Source organism: Cavia porcellus, unplaced genomic scaffold (genome assembly GCF_034190915.1).
Source record: "Cavia porcellus strain 051 isolate PalLab524CR breed Dunkin Hartley unplaced genomic scaffold, mCavPor4.1 scaffold_2, whole genome shotgun sequence".
NCBI lineage: Eukaryota > Metazoa > Chordata > Mammalia > Rodentia > Caviidae > Cavia > Cavia porcellus.
This window is the reverse complement of record NW_026947485.1, coordinates 139,974,378-139,992,198: the sequence shown is the minus strand read 5'-3', so window position 1 is coordinate 139,992,198 and position 17,821 is coordinate 139,974,378.

Below are 17,821 nucleotides of genomic sequence, written 5' to 3'. Positions count from 1 at the left end.
TGGCATGGTACAATCAGCAAAAAGTCATCTACCTTTCTCTCTGTTAGTACACTGTGTCCTCATTAATTAGCCTGTCTAATTTCCGCTCATCCTTTAAGACTTCTCTCAAATACCTGTATCCCTCTTGAATTCTTTCTTTCTGCCTAAATTTAGTGAGTGCCTGGTCTCATGGCCTATTCCTGTGCAGCTATGTGACCATCTTCTAAACATCCCCACCACTCCTTTTGTTTAAACCATAATAATACGTATCTTGTGTTGTAATTATTTTTGCCACTAGACTATGATCACTATCAGGATTTTTCAGCACTTTTTTTCCCCAAAATGGTACAGTACATTGTCAGATGTCCTTATGAGCCTTCTACCTAAAAAACCATGTTATAAACTACAATCTCTGTGTAGTAGAGTAGTTAATTCCAGGGTTCTTTCCTAAAACATTTGTACCTTTCTCTCGAGGAACTCTAAGTCACTGTGGCTTCCAAGTCGTTTATTTGGTGACAATATCTCTATCACATGTTATCTGAGAACATGCATTCTGGTGGGTAGAGCCACTTAGCCTTTGTGGCAGCCAGTAGAGAGAAACTAGTGAAAATGCTCCTCTCTGGAATGTCCATGGGGAATCCAAGGCCCAGGCTAAAGCTGCACCATCTATGAAAGGGTTAGGTAGCCATGGCAAGCAAAGGCCAACAGTCCTGCAGAATTCATCCCTCCTTCTTGCTCCTGTAGGGCATGCTGAGGAAGGGATTCCCTCCTTCATGAGCATCTAGCATGGGGCACAGTAAGACGTTAGGAGATATTTGTTGAATGAATAAATGATTGTGGCTGTGGTCCTTCTGTCCCAGCATCAATCATAGTAGAGGGTGAAGATCACACTGTGTCCTACATGCTCTTCCCTGTGGTTCCAATGGACAATAACATCTTTTCCCTGCTGGAAATGTGAGGTGTCAGTAGAGTCAAGCTTTTCTGCAAATGAAATCCCCTTGTAACCTCTGGGACTTTGAAGCAGGGTGCCTGTTGCAGGAAGGGTAAACTGTACCACTGTTCTCTTCATCTCTGGTTGCTAGTACTTAGTCATCTCATGCAACTTTCATTTCGGTTTTCTTTGTGATTCTTAATCTCTAATGTTGGCAAGAAGAGAGTGAACAAGAAAAAACTCTCTGATGTTCTTTGGCAGCTTGGCAGTCACTCACAGCTTTGGAAATCTGAGTCCATCCCAATGCTCTCTGCGTGGTGGCTTAGCTCCAAGTGTTTTAGCTCTGAAAAAAATGAGCTCAGTTTCTGTCTGTGAGCTAATATATGCACTTTGCACGCGCTCTGGTGTTAACTATGTGAACATAGTGTCCTGGAACAAAAATGCTAGCACCAAACAGGCTCCTTGAAAACATAGTCTTATATTTCAATTGAAAAATTGATATCCAGAGAAGTGAAGTTATTTGATTAAGATAACACAGAATTTAGTAATAAAAATAGAAATAAGATTAGAGTCTATTCCTGGGTCCAATTGAGTGCTAGTTCCATATTCCACATGACTGTCCTTTCCAGCGTTGAGGAATCATTACTAAGATTAGCATATAGAGAAGGAAGTCAGTGTCCTGTTACATGAGAAGGAGGTGGAATTCTGCAAAGTAGAATTGGGCAAGGCAGCTTGGAATCTCACTGAGCATTCTTTCATAATAATATAGACAATAGCTACTCAACCAGCTGTTTTGACAATTCCATGACATCATGTCAGCGCAGTGACTGGCACAGAGCCTGGCATTAGCGGATGCTCAGGGAACAAGAGCAGTTATTACAATCAAGGATGCTGTCCAATCTTGCTTCCATTCCAGCGCCAGAGAGCTTCCCAGTGGGCAATCAATGCATTAATCCATTGGCTACAGAGCAGTCGAGCAGGATACAGTTGAGAAATGCTTCAGAGCAAATCTAGTCTGTAAGAAAACAACCAAATTCCCATAAAGCCTAATTATTTGTGCTGTTTATTAATAGCTCTGCTCTGCCCCTCTTCCCCAGGAACAAATTAGGGTCTGACTGGAGGTACTGCTCTGGCTAGGGAGAGGCTGGTGCATTTCTGCAGTGGGGAACTCCTGCATAATGCATCCTGGCATCCAAAGGGAGCCTGGATGCCTGCCTGAGCTCAGCTTTCCTTTGTATCTCCCATTATTGCCCATAACAGCCTTCATTATGATTCAGGTCCCCTTATTGCACATATAAATAAAATCTGACAAAGTTGTAAGTAAATCCTTTAGTGGTAAAAGCTGATAGAAGAGGGCAAAAATTAATTTTATGCATGAAGAATCTCATTAAGTAGCTTTATGGAAACAAAAGGAACAGGCATCAGAGACTTGTGGATAAGGGCTTCTCCAGTGTGCATGCCCCACAGTCTTGCCTCTGAGGAGCCAGTCAGCTCCTGCTGCCCATATTGGCTCCAAAGGTCACATAAGGGGCTAACACTGCACCATCTAGGAGAGGGTTAGGTAGCCTCGGCAGTCAAAGCCCAACAGTCCTGCAGACTTCACCCTTGTTCTCGCTCCTTGGAGGGCGTGCTGAGGAAGGGTTTCCCTCCTCCAAGAGCAAGGACCTGGAGGAAGGCAGCAGCATCAACTCTAGGGAGACTGCATTGCCTCGGATGAGAAGACACAACCCCCCAAGGCACCTCATCTGCAAGTACATCTCCTTTTCTGTAGGACCCTATGATGCTAATTTTAACCAGCCAGGCTGCTCTCTCCAAGGGAGGGAGATAATATGGGAAGGGTGGATGTAGAATGTACTAGGGGGGTTTCCAACAAAACCAGGATTCAACTGCTAGTTGTAGGAAATGTACACCAGGGAAGGATGATCTGCCAGTAAGGCCTCCGTTTCTATGACTGAGTCTACATTCATTCATGATTGATTGATAGCATGCCAAATCACTGCATTTTTTTCTGCTTTTGACTTATCATATGAGCCATCAATGATACATTATATCTGGTTTGTTCCTTCTGTAGCAAAAGAAACTGTTGACATAAAAAGTAAAAACAATCCTTTGTCTTCCCCTAGGCATCTTCTGCCTTCAGCCATTGTGTGTCCTGGCTTGTGTCATTTGTCAACGTAATATAGACTTTCTCAACATGTAAAATAATTCATTATTGCTTACTTTTGGTTTCAGTGTAATTGAAGATCTCTTCATGAAGAATTTGTTATCATAATTTTGACTGACTGTACAAATACATTTTAAACACGTTATGGAAGTCTTCAGAGAAAATAAAGTTTTATGCAAAGATTATGTTTGACTTTACAGTACTGGTGAATGTCATATGCAAACTAGATAATCAGATGCCATAAGAAATATAATGGATACCAGATAAACAATAAAAGCAAAAACTGAAAAGACAGGAAAACAACAGGAAAGACAAGGAAATAACAGGAAAATCATCACTTCAATAACAATTTATTATTGGCATAAAGCTGCTCCACAGTAATCCAATCTGTAATCCTCTGGAAAAAAAAAAGGCTGTGCAAACACTGAACCTGCTAACATTTGCCTGTGCTTGTATGTCAACAAGGCAAAAATGTTAGAGTGCTGAATGGAAGATAATCAAGTTCATAAGCAGTGGAAAGTGATAGAAATGGGCTCTGACTTTCTCTTTAGCCTACTATGAGACATTGTATAAAATAATCTCTCTATACATTGGTCTGCTTAGTGTTCCTTTGAGAACGCATAAATCTACCCAGTGCAGTTGTACCAGAGTTTCTCCATAACTGACAGCTCTTATGAGCCTTTAGGGAACTGAGATTGGATATGTAAGGTGAGCCAGATTGTAACCTCTGGGCCTCTTCCAATCCTGTGCATCTGACTACTCCTTCATCTCACTGAATATTTTTGGTTCCATATGGCGTGCCTTCACTTTGATAACAGTACCAAAGGGATTAGAATAAAGAGCAAATGAATTTTTGAAATGTCAGCTCCCAAGTATTGTTTGGATATGGTTTCTAAATTCCTTTCCAAATTGTTTTCAAAGAATTTAATATTCTATTTTAACTCTGCTTGCTGATCAAGGCCCCTGCTTTATTGGTTAGGGATGTCTTTACCTTTACAAAATTCCAAATTCATCATAAACCCAAACTTAATTACCTTGTTCTTAATTGCTGGAGTTGCCTTCGTTTGGTTGTGACCAGAAAAGGTAATACTTCAGTTTTAATGCCTCATTTAAAGTACAAAAATATTAACTAGCTATTGCCATAAAATTCACTAGGGAATTGTTCATTCTTATGAAATGTAGATAGTTTTGCCTGGTACTAATATCATGAAATCTATACAACCTGACTGCTACTCTTAGAAATGTGAGCTCAAATGCAGACTTTATATATTGAAAAATATGAATTTAATTTATCTTCTTTTTTTTGTGGGTGTCCATTTCATCAAACTATTGATTGACAAAGTGGAAAAGTTTGTCCTGGTGTTCCATACTATGCAAATCTCCCACCCATCATGGGACTTTAGGCAAATGCAGATTCTTGGGACTCACCTATAAATATTTAAGACTAGGGCTTAGGTATTTTTTTTTAATTACTCACTTGCTGCTGTCCTATAAATTTTTATTAAACTAGCCAAACCTCACATTATGCAACTGGAAATATTACAGGGCATAGAAGTTAAGGTCACTGTGAAGGTCAGAGACCTGGATAGTTACAAAAGAGGCTTCTCACTAGGGCCAGGGCTATTTTAAATCCGCTTCCTAAATACTGCTTCTTGGAACAAATGGTTTGATGTTATATCTATGAGACTTTAGCAGTAATATTTTTAATTTCTGATGAAAGATGTACATGATGTAGTACTTATCATAACCCAGAAAACAATGCCACAATATTAAAAGAGCAAAATACCTAGGTGATAGTGGAAGAGGTTTCCAAAAGAATTCATGTTTGGGGACAATGGAAAGATCAGAAATCTCAGTTTTGCTTTTTTCAGTAGTTCTTTGAATATAACTCACTTATCTGACGTACTGTATCTTGATGTAGCCAACCAAGATATTGTTCATACTCACCTCTGACTCCTGCATTAATGGCCCAAGTATCACATTAACAAAGGCTGTAACTGGCCAGCAGTGTGATAACATATTTTTCTGAAAGGAAGAATTTGGATGCTATCTCACAGCTCTTGGAGAAGCCAGATCATCTGAGGTGTTAAATTCTGGACACATGAACCTAGTTTTCCATTTAGTGATGATGGTGGGAAAAGCAGCTGGATAGTTAGAAGTGACAGAAGTTGCCTGATATTTGAAGAATGGCTTGTGTTAGAGCTGATAGAAATCCTTGTTCCCCTCCACAGACTTCATTCTTTCTTGGCATCAGTAAGCTCAAGCTTTTTGTTGCTGTCTTTTTTGTTGTGGGCCTTCTTCGTCATGGTGATAACAGAAACTAATCCCTTCATGTTTACAAAGTTTGAATGGCTTGAGTTTCCCTGAAGAAAGTCAATATAAAGACAATTTTTATGTTAGAAGATTATTAAATTCTGAACTTCAATTTCCTCACTGGAAAAATGTGAGGATTTGATTGTTAGCATAGTGCTTGAATAGCAATACAAATCAATAAAATAATTAATAACTAATGAAAGCTTTTCATTACTGCTAATTGTCAAAAATTTTGATGCAGAAATGTTTTTGTTGTGAAAAAGTCCAAGAGCTTCTCCCATATGCAGAAACAGGTATGCTCTGACTACAGGGTCAGCAGTCTTTAAATCTCTGTTCCCAAAGCATTTCACATTAGAAGAGGATACTTTAATTAGTGCATATTTCATAATTTGTGCAGTTATTTGTTTTTAGGTGCCTCTCAAGATCAAATGTGATTTCTTTGTGTATCCTTAATGCCTGATGCATCACCTGGCATAGAGTAGGTATTCAGGAAATGCATGGTGAGTATATGAAAAGAGGCATTCTAGCTCCAGAACACACTAGGTAAGCATGGCGAGCAACCCAAAGCTTCCATCTGAAGAACTGCAAGCATTCTGCACTTGGAGCTTTGGTTTGCCAAATAACAAATGATTGATAATCAGCTTTCTTCTCCTGCTTGCCTTGTAACTCACACTGCTATGGGTTAGATACTTTGGCAGAGATAAGGCAAAAAGCCAGTCTGTCAAACTTGGCAACCTGCTATAAATTTGGAGACTGGGTCTACTCCTTGTTTTTATAAAGTATATATATGAGGCAATCTGGGCTGTCTTTTATCTTCACTGGAGTCAGATGGTTGTAAATATTTTCAGGCTTTGTTTTCTTCCTTTTCAATATGAAAGGAGAGGGAAATCAACATAGGTGGGAGCTTTTATTAAGCTGGCCCTCTGATGCTGTATAGACCTTTATTCCAGAAAGAACAGTTTAAAAGAAAGCTCTTTAGAATTCAAAGCTTTGCACATAGACACACCACACTGGCTTCTTAGTTTGATAGTAATTCCTAGGAAGGAGCAAGTGACCTATGCATTTATTCACTAAATACTTGTTATGGTTCCAGTAAATTAGGCCAAGATTTTCTCTTACAGTAACATTTGGAGATAAACTGCTAGGTAAGCAGAAGAGCTTTAATAATTCTCTAGAGCTTTAAGAGAACCTTAATTCTCCTTTACCAGTATAGAAGTAGCAAACTTTGCAAGGCAGACTCATGGAACCCACCAGAGGTCACATCCTCTGGTCTTAGCAGGTATCAGTGACCGCTCCAGATGATGTGAAGGGAAAAAAAAAAAACAATCATTATGCTCTGGCCCCCACACTCTCCATCCCAAGTGTATTTGTGCTTATCTTGCTGACTCTTGTACGAGCTCAAGCAGAATATACACACTTTGATTTGTCCTTCTCTTTTAATGATTTCCAAGAGGTAACAAGAGAATTGCAAATGTAGGAACAAACAAAGAAAAGAAGATATACCCTAAGTAATTTTTAAACAATTCATCTGGAAAGCTTATGCACAGCTGCCTATGCATCCGAAGGCCATTACCAGTTCCTGGAAGGATAATATCCCCACTTCCTGTTCAGTGCATTTATCTTCTCTGCTTGGCAGAAGAAAACCATTCTGCTTTGCCTAGCAGGAGACCAGGGACCAATTTTCATCTCACCTGCTTTCATTCTAACTCATACCACCGCCTAGTAGGGCACTTCCCTGGAATGCTCAATAAATATTTGTATACTTTACTCAGTAATGCTGTTTTCCACTGTATTAATCAAAACAAGACAAAGTCATATGAAACTGAGATATCTTCAGGAAGAGTCTATTTAGAACAGTGACTAGGAGGATTTTAAGCATCCTTAGTAGAACAGTGTACTGTGCCATTTCATAGTATTCTTTTCATGTAGGCATGACATTCTATTCCCCAAACCAACCCATTTGTTGTATTGTTTCATTCCCTGATGGCTGTATAGGAAGTTCTGTAAAATACTGAGCATTTTATTAGTGTCCTGATCTGCCACTATGTGACCTGGAAAAATTATTTCACCTTGTTGGACATTTATTTCCTTATCTATACAGTGAACAGGTTGAAATAAATCATCTCTAAGACTTGACTAGTTAAGGTCTTCTTGGATACCAACACCACAGTGTTGGTAAGCTTTGCCTAGAGCACTGGACTGATAAAAGATGAGAAGCTCCATTTTGAGTCAGAAAAAGGGGACTTTAGGTCAAATATCTATGTGTGCTGTCATAAGAAATGAAGGGTGAACTGGCAGGGTGAGTGCTATGCACATGCTGGCCAATTGTGTCGCACCCCTTACTAGCGATGCTACTGTGAGCAAGGTAAGATGTCAGTCCTTCTGAAATTACATAGAGTGATACATCCAAAGGGCCTCGAACAGTGACTCAAACATAAAATGCACTCAATAATATCATTTTTGTGGTGGCTAATTTTATTAACCTAAAATCTTTCTCAATTCTGATATTTCATTATGGTAAGTCAACACTTGCAGTTGATGAGAAGTACTAGACTAGTTTTATGCTGTGTGTGGAAGTACTTGGTTTAAATAATCTCTTAGGAAGTATCATTTAAAAAGCAATGTCATTAATAATTTGCTAGTGTGGGTTATGAACAACAGGAATTAAGGGAGTGAAAATTAGATATGTGGTATTATTTCTTTATACTGACAAAGATTCTTTGACAAAGTCAAATTTTAGTCAATCTCCTGAGTTATTTTAAGACTCATTTGTGCATATTCTCATAAAGTTCAATTTAGCAAAAACCTTGAGAGGTCAATACAGCAAGAACTCTCATCCTAAATATCTGATTTCCCTTGATACGTCATCTTTCTCTACAATCCTCCAGGTGTTGTCTGATCACCCTGTCCTGCCTTCCGCAAGAATTCTATCAGGCATGTTTAGCCAGAATCTTTCTTACTTCTAATAGAAGTATTCATTAACCCTCATATAGCTCATAGGTACAAATTTCCTTTTGTTTATGCTGTATTCAGAACTGAGTCCACTCTCTCCTTCTCTCCTCAACAGAAAGAATCCATTTTCATGCACTCAGTGGTGTTTAATCTTGATTGCCAGCTTGATCAGCCTTACAAAGGCCTACGGAATTAGAAAAGTGCACTTCTGAGTGTGTCTCTGTGGATCATGAAACCTTGAGCTTTGGACTGATAGCTGGTCCATGGCTCCTTCTTTTCAGACTCTTTGTCTGTTTTTTTGTTTCCCAGAAAATTGAATTGAGCAGCTTTTCCTCCACCATGCCCCTTGGTCCTGAGATTTGTGCCTCAGAACCAGTCATTCATGGACTGAAATCACTGAAAACATGAGCCAAAATAAACCTTTCCTCTTTTAAATTGTGGGTATCTAGAGTTTGCTTGTAGCAATGGAAATTTAATTGATATACTCCTTCCACATGCTGTGATGATACTGAATAAAGTCTTCCCTACTATGCTTTAGCATAGTATCACTGTATAATTAATTGCTCTTTAATAATAAGTTGCCAGCAGGCTAATACTATTTCAATATCAGGTAGACTTTCAAGTGAGTTTAATTGATATCAATATATTCTTTGCTGTTCATTTATTAATTTATGAAATATGTAATTAGGCAATCTCTATTATATGTCAGACACTGAGGATGCAGTAACAATTGAAACAGATGAAAGGCATATTTTCAAAGAGCTTAATTCTAGTGGAAATATGTGGGATGACCAAGTGGACAAAAGAAATTAGTTTGAGACAATGCTAAGTGTTAGGGTGGCAATAAAGTAGTCACTGATAGGACATGCTTTACATTACATGGTCAGAAAAAGATTTCTCTTGAGGAAAATATGTGCACCATATCCAGATTCATAAGTAGGAATCAGATTATGTGGGCAGAAAGGAAGACTGTTCCAGTGCAAAGGGCTCCATGGGGGAGCTTAATCTAATCAAAGGACTAAAGCCTGGTGCGGCTGGAGCAGATTTCACATAGGGAAGAATGGTGACAGCTGAGAAGCAGAGCTAAGTATGAACCAGAGCACTATGAGCATTATAACCCTTGGTAAGTAAATTTGATTTTATCCCACAAGTATTGTGAAGCAATCTGATTGTTATAAGTAGGAAAGCAGCTTGTTACAGATCTTTAAAGATCAAGGTCACATTAGTCTCTTTGTGGCAAATGGATTTTATTGTACAAAATGACATCAGTTTAATCAATTGCCACTGACTTAGACAAAAGGAAAAGGGGTCTGAAAAGTGAAGAAAATAGACAGACATGGGGTATTTGCCAGGGGCAGAGGTGAGATGATTTGCTTTAGAAAGTATTTTATACACTGTACTATTTTTCCCTTTTCTGGAAACTTCCTCAAGTCCCTGAGTCTTTCATTTCCTCAAGTACTGTTATTTGTCTGTGAGTGTTCTACTTGGTGTTCTAAAAGCCTGAATGCTTAAATGCAACTTTTACGAGTATTTGTCTTGGAAATGAAACGTTGCTTACACGCAACTCATACACTGAGAAATTGGATCAATAGACACTGCCAAAATAAATGTCATTGCTCGGTCTCTTGGAGATGTCACTGTGAATTTTATTGTTCTTACACATGAAATAGATTACATAAAGTTCACAATAAGCAATTAAATGCCCATAAAAATCTGCACTTGTTAAAGAGAAAACACTGAGGAATGTGGGCTCTTAAGGAACTCTTAAAACTCAAAATTTCCTCCTGCTTGACTAAGCCCATATGTGGAATCCTTGTTGCTTAACCTTTTTTCAGGTGCTAGAGATTAAACTACTCAGATTGCAATGCCAGCTTTCCCAAGGGGGCTTTAACTCCATAGGTACCTTGTACACTCTTACTGCTGTGTGCTAGTTAGTCTTCTGTTACTGTGACAACATGCTGGAGAAAAACAATGTAAAGGAGAAAAATTTATTTTGCTCCATGGTTTTGGAGGTTTGATTCCACCATTAGCTAGTTCCATTATTGCTGGGCCTAATAGCAAAAGGAAGCACGTGCAGGAAGACCCAGCTCACTTCCCAGTGCTCAGGCAGCTCAGGAACCAGAGAAGAAGAGGCTGGGCACAAGAAAAAATACAGTCTGCGAGGGCACACACACATGACCGCAACCTTCAAGTTTCCATTACCTCCCAGGTATATTATTGTTATGAATCCATCAAGGGATCAGTCCACTGATGAAGTAAAGCCCTATCACCCAATCACCTTCTAAAAACTTCACCTCTAATACTGCTGCACTGGGAAACCAAACCTCCAACACATGAGCTATTTGAAGAACATCTCACCTTTAAACAGTAACACCATCTACACTGATTTAAAATGCACTTCTGGAATTCCTGCTATCCTGGAAGTGGAATTGAGGATTAAAATCCTTTTTCTTCTCATTCAAATATAGGATAATACTCTGCCTTTATTGGCCTTTCTATCTCATGAAGCCTTTATCTATCTAGAAGAATGTTTCTACAGTATTGCTTGATTTTCATCATGGGCAATGTTTGGCTATTCATTTGTAAAGTATGCAACACATAAAATATAGTCCATTGGTCAGCTAATCAGTATGTATATTACTTAAACCCATATTTGTTTTGGTTTTTACAAACCTTTATTTTTTCAAGGTAAGCAGATACTCCACTTATTGAAAAAATCATAGGTAGCTTTAAACTAGAAGAAAGGACTTTCTAAGAGATTTTTAAAAAGACCGTCTCTACCTGAAGATAGCAGATGAAAACTACTACTAAAACATCACTGTGGGTGAGCCTCGATGGAGTAGCTTTGCCCACACAGTCTCTGTTCCTACACTCCCAGAGCACAGTTGGCTGCTTAATTCCACTGCAGCTACGCAGGGGCAAAGTGCTGGGGCAATGCCTGTTTGAGCAGAGCTGCCACTGTTCCCCAGGTGCTGCTATTTGTGTCTCTGCTGCCTTTGTCATCCTGAAAGCAAATTCTGAACTGATCTTAGTTCTTTGTGTCTTGCTTTTCCTCGATTCAGCATTGCACAAAGCAGTACTCTATGCCTCAGTTGGTATGAATCGGGGGAACAATATTGGCGCTCTTGGCTTCCATGGTGGTAACACTACTGTGCATCTCATTCTTTTATTCTCAGATCAAAATATGTTTTAAAAGCCCATTTGTTCTAAATGTATATTTAGCAGCTCTGAGATGAAAATACATGATTTAGAAACTCATAAACACTGTTACAGCTATCTCTTTCTAGTATATATTAACATTAACAAGTACATTTAATTGTTTCCCTATAGTTTAATACATATATAATTCACATATTATAATTGGTATATATAGTTGATATATATTTTATATACATATATATTCTCAATAACATACTGATTAGCTGACTAGATGATTGTATTTGATATATTTCATAATTATAAGTGAACAAACAATTGTTGCCCACATTGAAAAACCAAGAAATGTGGGAGAAAAATCATTATTTCTGTGTGTTTATGTATGTTTGCATACCTATTCACATATACACATGTTAAAATGTACTTTTGATATGCATCAATTACCCTAAATGAACATAGTTATTTTAATGCAAACATATACCAATAATAAAGAAATGATAAATAAATTAAAAAATAAAAGAAAGGCTAGATGATATAAAAATTTTGTCTTGTATTCATTTATATTCATTGTCTACTGCCCCTCATGGCATTCCCAAAGAAGTTATCAATTTTCTTTTATTTTAGAATTGCACTAAAGTATACTTTTCATATGCATTGCCTTCTATTTGAATTCTTTCATTCAGTACAATTATTTCTGCTTCAACCATATTTACACTATAGGTTAACAGTTCTGTTTTAGTGGCTCAGTTGCAGTTCACTGAATAAATAGACCACAAATTTTCCATTCACCATATTTATGAACATTTACATTGTTTTCTGTTTAGAGCCACTAAAGGCTCAGAAATTGTTTATAAATCATGTACAATTTTTTTGTGCAAACATGCAGAAGCAGAATGTCTTGATCACACTATAGGTATACATTTGACCTAAGAAACTGTTAAATTATTTTCTAAAGTAGTTGTATCATTTTATCACCAGCAATAACTGAAAATCCAGTTGTTTCCACCCTCAACACTCAACTAAAAATTGTTATAATCGGGCTATTATAGCTCTGGGGATGCATATTTGCAATTCACAATCCAATGAAAAAGGCAGATCTCTTTTCCAATGTTGATAAACATGGGTCAATTTTCAGTCTTTGGCATGTGGATAGCCAGTTTTTCCAAAACCATTTATTATAGAGGCTATCTTTTTTTTTTTTTTTTTTTTTTTTTTTTGGTACCAGGGATCGAACTCATGACCTCACATTGCCAAGCAGGCACTTATGCTGCTGAGCAGCCCTGAGGCTATCTTTTTTTCAGTGAACATGTTTAGCTCCTTTGTCAAATATAAGGTGAATGAGTGTCTTTGTATTAGTGTTTGCATCTTCTAATCTGTTGCACTGATCCTCAGGTCTATTTCTTTGCCAGTACCATGCTGATTTTGTTACTGTGGTTTTGCAGGATAGTTTCAAGTCAGGAATTGTCAGGATGTCTCCTGTCTTACCTTTGTTGCCCAGAAGTGCCTTTGCTATTCTAGGTTTCTTCTGTTTCCAGATGAATTTTAGGAATATGTTATCTAGATCTGTAAGGTATGTTAATGTTATGATGGTTGGGATTGCACTGAATCTTATAACAGTTTGAGGAGTATGGCCATTTTCACAATGTTAATTCTTCCTAGCCAAGAGCAAGGAATATCATTCCATTTTCTAATATCCTCTTCAATCTCATTTTTAGAGTAGTATAATTTTCAGCATATAGGTATTTTACATTCTTGGTTAGGCTGATTTCTAAGTATTTTTTTAATTTAAGGAGTAAAAGAAAAAGGGTACAAGTAACACAAAATTTGAAAAATAAACAGTAGGAAATCACTAGTTAATAGATTACATATTCTCATCTTAGAAATAGTTGTTCAAGTTACAAAACTAAAGCATATAAAGTGGACTTTCAAATAGTGAGAGTGCGAACAGTTTTGTTCAATGATCCAAGAAAAACCTCAGTAATATGGTTATCTATCTTATATACTTAAACATATATGCAGTTATAACCTTTAGAGCACTTTCTTTTCTTTTGTACAATGACAATTACACATTTTGGGTTTTATTACTCCCACAGTTCTTATAACTTTTTTCTGAAGAGACTAAAACCAAATGCGACATATCAGAACAGAGTCAGTCAAATCAAAAGGATGGACATAATAGATAGTGTAAAAACAAAATACAAGGTGATCAACAATGGTTACCATACTGCCTCTTGCTATTTTAAGAAGAATTGCCAGTTATAATAAAATTGAACAAAATAGTAAAGAATTGGAGCATTGGAGACATTACAGGACTTTAGAAGAAGATAATAGTCAACCAGAATGGGTGTCATAATGAATCTTATTGTCTTCACAGTTGCCTATACTTTTGAACTTGTTACTATCAAGCAAAGCAGAATAAGGGAAAATCAGTCAAAACAAGATGGTGAGGGCAATACAGGATTTCAAATCAAGTTAATAGGAAATCAAAGTAGGTTACTGTAATGTATCCTGATGTTTTTTATTTATTTTTCGCTTAATTAGAAAGATAAAAATAAAAAAGTAAATAATTTAGAAACAGGGGGAATGAGATAAGAAAGGGCATAACAACAGAACAGTGCAGGTCAAAACATAGCCATTTCAGCAAAATAGTGTTTCACCACAAGATATCCTGACATAAATATAGTTACCATAGTGTCCTTTTCCTTGAAATCTTTGAGTATAACTTCGTATACTGTAACACCAAACATATCAAGACACTATAAAACCATTCAAGAGAATGACATTATTACAGGGTATTTAGAACCAATTAACAGAAAATGAACAATGGTTTCTGTATAATCTCCTTGTCTATACAAGTTTTTGCTTATATTATCACATATAATAAAATCCAATAAGATACAGTCTTTTAAGAACGATGGAAGCAGAAGAATACAAGTTTGATGGGACTTCAAAACAAGATGATACTAAATCAGCACTAGCTATTATGATGTCTTGTTTTCTCCAAAATAGCTGTTCCTACCATCTGATCTTCTCTGCCTCATTTCTGTTGAACTCTTTTTCTGTCGTTTGTTGTCAGTTTGTCTTCTTCATTTTGCTTTCTGCTCCATTCATTGTGGCCTCTCTGCCACTGTTTCTGGAATCTTGGTATTTTCCTTTTTTAGAATATCCTGCAGTATTCTCTGTAGAGTTGAATTGGTGTTTGCAAATTCCCCTAGCTCCTCTTTATCCTGGAAGCACCTTGTTTTTCCATCAATTTCTAGGGACAGTTGTGCAGGATATCTCAATCTTGGCTGGAGGTTATTATTTTTCAAAGCTTGAATTATTTCCCCACACTGTCTTCATGATTTGATGGTTTGTGCCGAGAAGTCTGCTGTAATTCTGATGGACGTTCCCTTGTAAATGATCTGTTTCTTGTCTCTGGTGGCTTTTAATATTCTGTTCTTATATTGGATTTCTGAAATTTTGATTATTATATGCCTGGGTGTAGCTCTGTTTGGGTTGTAGGTGGCTGGGGTCCTGTATGCCTCATACATCTGAGTATCTTTACCATTTGCTAAATTAGGGAAATTCTCTTGGATTATTTCTGTGAATAGCTTTTGTAGTCCATTTGTTTGTCCCTACTTCTTTTATGTTCTTAATTCTTAAGTTATAGATCCTCTTATCATCTTCTAGCCTTTGTATTGTTGCTGTTTGTTTTTTTGTTATTTTTAAGAAGTTTTTCATTTCATGCTCCCATATTACAAATCTGCCCTCCAGTTCAGATAATCTATCCTTAGTTTCTTTCAAGCTGTTATGCCAGTTTTCGATAGAGTTTTTAGTTTCCTGGTAATCTCTTTGAACCTGTTTCACGTATTCTATATTTTCTCTATTTTCTCCATCAAACAATTCTCCCCTTTTTTTCTGTTCTTCCATTCCACCATCTGCTTTTTCTTGGGCGGTACTTAGCATTTCTCTAACTATTCTACTTTTATCTTGCTTCAGGTCGTTAAAAACTTCATTCCTGAACTCGTCTATGAGGCTCTGAAGATAGTGATTTATGTCTTTTGGTGCCATGTCTGATATTACATGTTTCTCAGGATTGGGGGCTGAGGACCCTTTCTTGTTGCTCCCTCTTCCCATATTTTTTGTTCCTTTTATACAAGCGTATATAGGAGGCCCAGTTTCTTTCTCTGTCAGTTACAGTTTGTTTGAATTGCGCTGACTAGGTGTTCCTGCCCACTGCAGTGTACTAGGGAGACACAGACTTGGGCAGCCTACGCTGGGCCTGCCCCTCCAGGTCAACCTAGTGAAGGCTTCACTGCTAGGGTGCACCTCCAGGTGCTGGGACCTGGTTTGGCTAGCTTACTGGGTCTTAGTCAGCGGTGTCACTCAAGCCAGGCACTCCCCACCAATCCCACTTGAGAGGAGAATATGTGACTGAAGTCATTGCAGCACCCTGTTCCGGCTAGTCTGCCCGGTCCCAGTATGTCCTTTGCTGAAGCCTCCTACTCTATGGAAGGGTCCCCGATCTGCTCACTCACTGAAGGTCAATGCAGGGCTCCGGGCCAGTCCCGCTCTCAACTTCATTCACTGCTTCCCACTCTCAGAGCTTTCATACCTCTCTCCTTGCCGTGCCGATTGGGATGCAGCAGTGGCTGCAGGAAGTTCAAATCGCAGCTTCCAGTGACGTGGGCCCCAACTTCCGTGCTGAGACCTTATCTGTTCCTGTTATATCACCGTGATTGCGTTTCCAGTTGGTTTCTCTTAGTGTAGTTTATTTCTGGGTAGGCAAAGTATATCTCTCCTTGCTTAGGATTTCTTGCCCAGCACCATTCCTGGATTTTAAGTGCAATTTCTCAGAGAGCCTCTGAAGCTGCTGCTATCTATCTGCCATGTTCTCCTGGAAGTCTCAGTATTTCATTTCTTAGATGCTATTGTGAAAGGTGATATTTCCATAATTTCTCTCTCATAGAGAGAGAATGTATAGGAATGCTATTGATTTTTGAGTTTTGGCTTTGTATCCAGCTACACTGCTGAATTTGTTTATTACCTCTAGTAGTCTTTTACTGGAGTTTTTTGGGCCTTCTACGTAGAGTATCATGTCATCTGCAAATAATGATAATTTAAATTTTTCTATTTTTATTCTTTTTATTTTTCCCTCTTGTCTGATTGCTCTGTCTAATATTTCTAAAACTATATTGAATAGCAGTGGTGATAGTGGACATCCTTATCTTGTTCCTGATTTTAGAGTGAAGGCTTTCAGTTTTTGTCCATTTAGTATAATGTTGGCTGTTGATTTGACATTGAGGGCCTTTATGAAATTGAGGTACATACTGTCTATTCCGAGTTTTTGTACGGTTTTTATCATGTAAAGGTGTTGGAATTTATTGAAAGCTTTTTCTGCATCTATTGAAATGATCATGTGATTTTCATTTTTGGCTGTATTGATGTGGTGTATTACATTTATTGATTTGCTTATGTTGAACCATCCCTGCATTCCTGGAATAAATTCCACTTGGTTGTGGTGTATAATTTTCTTGATGATTTGTTGCATTCTATTTGCCCAAATTTTATTGAGAATCTTTACATCAATGTTCATTAGTGAAATTAGTCTATAGTTCTCCTTTTTGGTTGGGTCTTTCTCTGGTTTTGGTAGTGGATTGATACTTGCCTCCAAGAATGATGTGGGGAGGACTGCTTCTCTTTCAATTTCATTGAAGACTTTAAGGAGTGTTGGCATTATATCTTCTCTAAATTTCTTATAGAATTCAGCCATGAATCCTTCAGGACCTGGGCTTTTCTTTGTTGGTAAATTATTAATCACATTTTTTATTTCAGTAACTGATATTGGGTTATTCAAAATTGCTATATCTTCTTGATTGAGCTTTGGTAGTTCACCCATTCCTAGAAATGTGCCCATTTCCTCTGTGTTTTCCACCTTATGTGAGTAGAGATTTTCAAAGTAGGTATTCTTGATCTTTTGAATTTCCATGGGATCTGTATTAATTTCCTTCTTTTTAGTCTTTATTGCATGGATTTGAGTTTTTTTCTTTCTTTTTCTTGAGAAGGTTGGCCAGGGGTTTATCAATTTTGTTTATTCTCTTAAAAAATCAGCTCTTTGACTCATTAATTCTTTGTATTTTTATTTCAATTGCATTAATTTCTGCTCTAATCTTTATAATTTCCTCTCTTCCATGAGTTTTGGGTTTGACTGGCTCTTCCTTTTCTAGAAGCTTGAGATGTAGCATTAGGTCATTTATTTGTGTTCATTCCATTTTCTTGATGTAATTATTTATTGCTATATATTTCTCTCTTAGGACTGCTTTCATTGCATCCCATAGGTTACA